An 8,065-nucleotide genomic window follows, 5' to 3' on the forward strand; every position below is an offset into this window, starting at 1 on the left:
TGCCATGTTGAACTTGTTTTGCTCATATCATCTAGACCGTAGCTCCGAATTAAACGAACTTTATATGTAACTTGACTAGAATCTCGTGTAGATCATCTTGGTTCATATTAACTTGCTGTTTAACAACTTGAACATAAGGTTTATTCAGATCTGGACAAATTTCGAAATTTGCATATGAGGACTTACCGGAATTGTTATATGTTGTTCCCGGCCTCATTTAAACTTGCTTTGATGTGTTGCTCTTGTTTGCATCGTCTCTTGCCATGAGTAGCTTCATGTAGCTTTGTCATGCATCATGCTTGTTGTGCATCATGTCTTGTCTATGTGTGGTGTGTTTACCATGTTGTGTGCTTCTTCTCGATAGTTCCCATTTTTGTTGCGATCGTGATGATTCGTTCGTCTACGCTTGGTTCGTCTTCGTGGCTTCATCTTCTTCATGGACTCGTTCTTCTTCCTAGCGGGATTTCAGGCAAGATGACCGCTACCCTGGATCTCACTACTATCATTGCTATGCTAGTTGCTTCGTTCTATCGCTATGTTGCGCTACCTATCTTTTGCTCTTCAAGCCTCCCAAATTGCCATGTCAGCCTCTAACCTTTTCACCCTTCCTAGCAAACCGTTGCTTGGCTATGTTACCGCTTTGCTCAGCCCCTCTTATAGCGTTGTTAGTTGCAGGTGAAGTTGAAGATTGCTCCATGGTGGACAGGATTATGTTGGGATATCACAATATCTCTTATTTAATTAATGCATCTATATACTTGGTAAAGGGTAGAAGGCTTGGCCTTATGCCTGGTGTTTTGTTCCACTCTTGCCGCCCTAGTTTCCGTCATACCGGTGTTATGTTCCCGTATTTTGTGTTCCTAACGCGGTTGGGTGATTTATGGGACCCCCTTGACAGTTTGCTTTGAATAAAACTCCTCGAGCAAGGCCCAACCTTGGTTTTACCATTTGCCTCACCACCACCTACCTTACCCTTGGGAGTAATTAACCCAAGGGTCATCTTATTTTAGCCCCCCTAGGCCAATGCTTGTCTAAGTGTTGGTCCAAACTAGAGCACCATGCGGGACCATCCCTTGGCAACTTGGGTTACGTCGGTACCTGTATGCTTCGCTTATCCGGTGTTGCCCTGAGAACGAGATATGTGCAGCTCCTATCGGGATTGTCGGCGCATCGGGCGGCTTTGCTGGTCTTGTTTTACCATTGTCGAAATGTCTTGTAAACCGGGATTCCGAGACTGATCGGGTCTTCCTGGGAGAAGGAATATCCTTCGTTGATCGCGAGAGCTTATCATGGGCTAAGTTCGGACACCCCTACAGGGTATAAACTTTCGAGAGCCGTGCCCGCGGTTATGTGGCAGATGGGAATTTGTTAATGTCCGGTTGTAGATAACTTGACACCAGATCCGAATTAAAACGCATCAACCGCGTGTGTAGCCGTGATGGTCTCTTCTCGGCGGAGTCCGGACATGAACACGGTTTTTGGTTATGTTTGACGTAAGTAGGAGTTCAGGATCACCTCTTGATCATTGCTAGCTTCACGACCGTTCCGTTTGCTCTCTTCTCGCTCTTATTTGCGTATGTTAGCCGCCATATATGCTTAGTCACTGCTGCAACCTCACCACTTTAACCCTTCCTTTCCCTTTAAGCTTTGCTAGTCTTGATACCCATGGTAATGGGATTGCTGAGTCCTCGTGGCTCACAGATTACTACAACAACAGTTGCAGGTACAGGTTATGCGATGATCATGACGCGAGAGCGATGTTTGCTTGTTTTGGAGTTCTTCTTCTGCTTCTTCTTCGATCAGGGGATAGGTTCCAGGTCGGCAGCCTGGGCTAGCAGGGTGGATGTCGTTTGAGTTTATGTTTGTGTTTCATCCGTAGTCGGATGGTGCTCTTATGTAAGATGATATTGTATTCGTGTGGCATTGTATGCCTTATGTATGTATCCCCATCTATTATGTAATGTTGATGTAATGATTTCCACCCTGCAAAAGCATTTCAATATGCGGGTCTATCCTTGGTGGGACCTTCGAGTTCCTTTTGGATAGGGTCGCATATTGAAGGAAATATGCCCTAGAGGCAATAATAAAGTTATTATTTATTTCCTTATTTCATGATAAATGTTTATTATTCATGCTAGAATTGTATTAACCGGAAACATAATACATGTGTGAATAAATAGACAAACATAGTGTCACTAGTATGCCTCTACTTGACTAGCTCGTTGAATCAAAGATGGTTAAGTTTCCTAGCCATAGACATGAGTTGTCATTTGATTAACAGGATCACATCATTAGGAGAATGATGTGATTGACTTGACCCATTCCGTTAGCTTAGCACTTGATCGTTTAGTATGTTGCTATTGCTTTCTTCATGACTTATACATGTTCCTGTAACTATGAGATTATGCAACTCCCGTTTACCGGAGGAACACTTTGGGTGCTACCAAACGTCACAACGTAACTGGGTGATTATAAAGGAGTACTACAGGTGTCTCCGTAGGTACATGTTGGGTTGGCGTATTTCGAGATTAGGTTTTGTCACTCCGATTGTCAGAGAGGTATCTCTGGGCCCTCTCGGTAATGCACATCACTATAAGCCTTGCAAGCAATGTAGCTAATGAGTTAGTTACGGAATGATGCATTACGTAATGAGTAAAGAGACTTGCCGGTAACGAGATTGAACTAGGTATTGGATACCGACGATCAAATCTCGGGTAAGTAACATACCGATGACAAAGGGAACAACGTATGTTGTTATGCGGTTTGACCGATAAAGATCTTCGTAGAATATGTGGGAGCCAATATGGGCATCCAGGTCCCGCTATTGGTTATTGACCGAAAATGTGTCTCGGTCATGTCTACATAGTTCTCGAACCCGTTGGGTCCGCACACTTAACGTTTTGTTGACGATATAGTATTATATGAGTTATGCATGTTGGTAACCGAATGTTGTTCGGAGTCCCGGATGAGATCATGGACATGACAGGAACTCCGGAATGGTCCAGAGATAAAGTTTGATATATGGGATAATAGTGTTTGATCTCCGGAAGGGTTCCGGAATTCACCGGAAGGGGTTCCGGATGTTTCCCGAAATGTTTGGGTATGAGAACACGTTATTTGAGCCAAAGGGGAAAGCCCACAAGGTTTTTGGAAAGCGCAAAAGGAAGTTTTGCGGAGTCCAGGGGCCAGACGCCAGGGTCCCTGGCGTCTGGGTCCAGACGCCGGGAACCATGGCGTCTGGCCCTGGTGTCCGAGAAGGACTCTTGCCTTTCGGGTGAAACCGACTTTGTGGAGGCTTTTACTCCAAGTTTCGACCCCAAGGCTCAACATATAAATAGAGGGGCAGGGCTAGCACCAAAGACACATCAAGAAACACCAAGCCGTGTGCTGGCAACCCCATCCCCTCTAGTTTATCCTCCGTCATAGTTTCCGTAGTGCTTAGGCAAAGCCCTGCGGAGATTGTTCTTCACCAACACCGTCACCACGCCGTCGTGCTGCCGAAACTCATCTACTACTTCGCCCGTCTTGCTGGATCGAGAAGGCGAGGACGTCATCAAGCTGAACGTGTGTAGAACTCGGAGGTGCCGTGCGTTCGGTACTTGGATCGGTCGGATCGTGAAGACATACGACTACATCAACCGCGTTGATAAACGTTTCCGCTTAGCGATCTTCAAGGGTATGAAGATACACTCCCTTTCTCGTTGCTATACATCACCATGATCTTGCGTGTGCGTAGGAAAATTTTGAAATTACTACGTTCCCCAACAGTGGCATCTGAGCCTAGGTTTTATGCGTTGATGTTATATGCATGAGTAGAACACAAGTGAGTTGTGGGCGATACAAGTCATACTGCTTACCAGCATGTCATACTTTGGTTCAGCGGTATTATTGGATGAAGCGGCCCGGACCGACAATACGCGTACGCTTACGCGAGACTGGTTTTACCGCCGTGCTTTGCACACAGGTGACTAGCGGGTGTCTGTTTCTCCAACTTTAGTTGAACCGAGTGTGGCTACGCCCGGTCCTTGCGAAGGTTAAAATAACACCAACTTGACAAACTATCGTTGTGGTTTTGATGCGTAGGTAAGAACGGTTCTTGCTCAGCCCGTAGCAGCCACGTAAAATTTGCAACAACAAAGTAGAGGACGTCTAACTTGTTTTTGCAGGGCATGTTGTGATGTGATATGGTCAAGACGTGATGCTATATTTTATTGTATGAGATGATCATGTTTTCTAACCGAAGTTATCGGCAACTGGCAGGAGCCATATGGTTGTCGCTTTATTGTATGAAATGCAAACGCCCTGTAATTGCTTTACTTTATCACTAAGCAGTAGCGATAGTCGTAGAAGCAATAGATGGCGTAACGACAATGATGCTACGATGGAGATCAAGGTGTCACGCCGGTGACGATGGTGATCACGACGGTGCTTCGGAGATGGAGATCACAAGCACAAGATGATGATGGCCATATCATATCACTTATATTGATTGCATGTGATGTTTATCCTTTATGCATCTTATCTTGCTTTGATTAACGGTAGCATTTTAAGATGATCTCTCACTAAATTATCAAGAAGTGTTCTCCCTTAGTATGCACCGTTGCGAAAGTTCTTCGTGCTGAGACACCACGTGATGATCGGGTGTGATAGGCTCTACGTTCAAATACAACGGGTGCAAAACAGTTGCACACGCGGAATACTCAGGTTAAACTTGACGAGCCTAGCATATAACAGATATGGCCTCGGAACACGGAGACCAAAAGGTCGAGCGTGAATCATATAGTAGATATGATCAACATATTGATGTTCACCGTTGAAACTAATCCATCTCAGGTGACGATCGGACATGGTGTAGTTGATATGGATCACGTAATCACTTAGAGGATTAGAGGGATGTCTATATAAGTGGGAGTTCTTAAGTAATATGATTAATTGAACTTAAATTTATCATGAACTTAGTCCTGGTAGTATTTTGCAAATTATGTTGTAGATCAATAGCTTGCGTTGTTGCTTTCATATGTTTATTTTGATATGTTCCTAGAGAAAATTGTGTTGAAAAATGTTAGTAGCAATGATGCGGATTGGATCCGTGATCTGAGGTTTATCCTCATTGCTGCACAGAAGAATTATGTCCTTGATGCACCTATTGCAGGAGCAGATGCAGACGTTATGAACGTTTGGCTAGCTCAATATGATGACTACTTGATAGTTTAGTGCACCATGCTTAACGGCTTAGAATCGGGACTTCAAAGACGTTTTGAACGTCATGGACCATATGAGATGTTCCAGGAATTGAAGTTAATATTTCAAGCAAATACCCGAGTTGAGAGATATGAAGTCTCCAACAAGTTCTATAGCTAAAGGATGGAGGAGAATCGCTCAACTAGTGAGCAAGTGCTCAGATTGTCTGGGTACTACAATCGCTTGAATCAAGTGGGAGTTAATCTTCCAGATAAGATAGTGATTGATAGAGTTCTCTAGTCACCGTCACCAAGTTAGTAGAACTTCGTGATGAACTATAGTATGCAAAGGATGACAAAAATGATTCCCGAGCTCTTCGTGATGTTGAAATCAACGAAGGTAGAAATCAAGAAAGAGCATCAAGTGTTGATGATTGACAAGACCACTAGTTTCAAGAAAAGGGCAAAGGGAAAGAAAGGGAAACTTCAAGTAGAATGGCAAACAAGTTGTCACTCCCGTGAAGAAGACCAAAGCTGGACTAAAGCCTGAAACTGAGTGCTTACACTGCAAAGGAAATGGTCACTGGAAGCGGAAATGCCCTGAATATTTGGTGGATAAGAAGGATGGCAAAGTGAACAAGGGTATATTTGATATACAGGTTATTGATATGTGCCTTACTAGTGTTTATAGTAACCCCTGAGTATTTGATACTTGTTTGGTTGTTAAGATTAGTAACTCGAAACAGGAGTTACAGAATAAACAGAGACTAGTTGAAGGTGTAGTGACGATGAGTGTTGGAAGTAGTTCCAAGATTGATATGATCATCATCGCACACTCCCTATACTTTCGGGATTAGTGTTAAACCTAAATAAATGTTATTTGGCGTTTGCGTTGAGCATGAATATGATTTGATCATGTTTATTGCAATATGGTTATTCATTTAAAGTCAAAGAATAATTCTTGTTCTATTTACATGAATAAAACCTTCAATGGTCATACACCCAATGAAAATAGTTTGTTGGATCTGTAGTGATACATATATTCATAATATTGATGCCAAAAGATGCAAAGTTAATAATGATAGTGCAACCTATTAGTGGCACTGCCGTTTAGGTCATATTGGTGTAAAGCGCATGAAGAAACTCCATGCTGATGGATTTTGGAATCACTTGATTATGAATCACTTGATGCTTGCGAACCATGCCTCATGGGCAAGATGACAAAAACTCCATTCTCCAGAACAATGGAACGAGCTACTGACTTATTGGAAATAATACATACTGATGTATGCAGGCCAATAAGTATTAAGGCTCGTGGCGGGTATCATTATTTTCTGACCTTCACAAGATGATTTGAGCAGATATGGGTATATCTACTTGATGAAACATAAGTCTAAAATAGTTGAAAGGTTCAAAGAATTTCAGAGTGAAGTGGAAAAATCATCATAACAAGAAAATAAAGTTTCTGTGATCTAATCACGGAGACGAATATTTGAGTTACGAGTTTTGTCTTCAATTAAAACAACGTGGAATAGTTTCACATCTCACGCCACCTGGAACACCACAACGTTATGGTGTGTCCGAACGTCGTAACCGCACTTTATTGGATATGGTGCGATCTATGATGTCTCCTACTGATTTACCACTATTGTTTTGGGGTTATGCATTAGAGACAGCTGCATTCACGTTAAAAGGGCACCATCTAAATCCGTTGAGACGACACCATATGAACTGTGGTTTAGCAAGAAACCCAAGTTGTCGTTTCTTAAAGTTTGGGGCTGCGATGCTTATGTGAAAAAGTTTCATCCTGATAAGCTCAAACCCAAATCGGAGAAGTGCGTCTTCATAGAATACCCAAAGGAAATTGTTGGGTACACCTTCTATCACAGATCCAAAGGCAAGATATCGTTGCTAAAAATGGATCCTTTCTAGAGAAGGAGTTTCTCTCGAAAGAAGTGAGTGGGAGGAAAGTAGAGCTTGATAAGGTAATTGTACCTTCTGCCGAATTGGAAAATAGTTCATCACTGAAATCAGTTCCAGTGATTCCTATAACAATTAGTGAGGAAGCTAATGATGATGATCATGAAACTTCAGATCAAGTTACTACAGAACCTCGTAGGTCTTCCAGAGTACGGTCCGCACCAGTGTGGTACGATAATCATGTTCTGAAAGTCATGTTACTAGACCATGATAAACCTACGAACTATGAGGAAGCGATGATGAGCCCAGATTCCGCAAAATGGCTGGAGGCCATGAAATCTGAGATAGGATCCATGTATGAGAACAAAGTGTGGACTTTGGTGGACTTGCCCGATGATCGGCAAACCATAGAAAATTAAATGGATCTTCAAGAGGAAGACGGACGTTGATAGTAGTGTTACTATCTACAAAGCTCGACTTGTCGCAAAAAGGTTTTTGACAAGTTCAAGTTGTTGACTACAATGAGATTTTCTCAACTGTAGCGAGGCTTAAAGTCTCTGAATCAAGTTAGCAATTGCCACATTTTATGAAATCTGGCAAATGGATGTCAAAACTGGATTCCTTAATGGTTTTCTTAAAAGAAGAGTTGTATATGATGCAACCAGAAGGTTTTGTCAATCCTAAAGGTGCTAACAAAATATGCAAGCTCCAGCAATCCATCTATGGACTGGTGCAAGTATACGCTTTGATAAGTTGATCAAAGCATACAGTTTTATACAGACTTGCGGTGAAGCCTGTATTTACAAGAAAGTGAGTGGGAGCACTACAACATTTCTGATAAGTATATCTGAATGACATATTGTTGATCGGAAATAATGTAGGATTATTATACAAAGCATAAAGGAGTGTTTGAAAGGAGTTTTTTCAAAGAAAGACCTTGGCAAAGCTACTTACATATTGAGCAT

The sequence above is a fragment of the Triticum dicoccoides genome, chromosome 7B (assembly GCF_002162155.2).
Source record: "Triticum dicoccoides isolate Atlit2015 ecotype Zavitan chromosome 7B, WEW_v2.0, whole genome shotgun sequence".
In the NCBI taxonomy this organism is placed as follows: Eukaryota; Viridiplantae; Streptophyta; class Magnoliopsida; order Poales; family Poaceae; genus Triticum; species Triticum dicoccoides.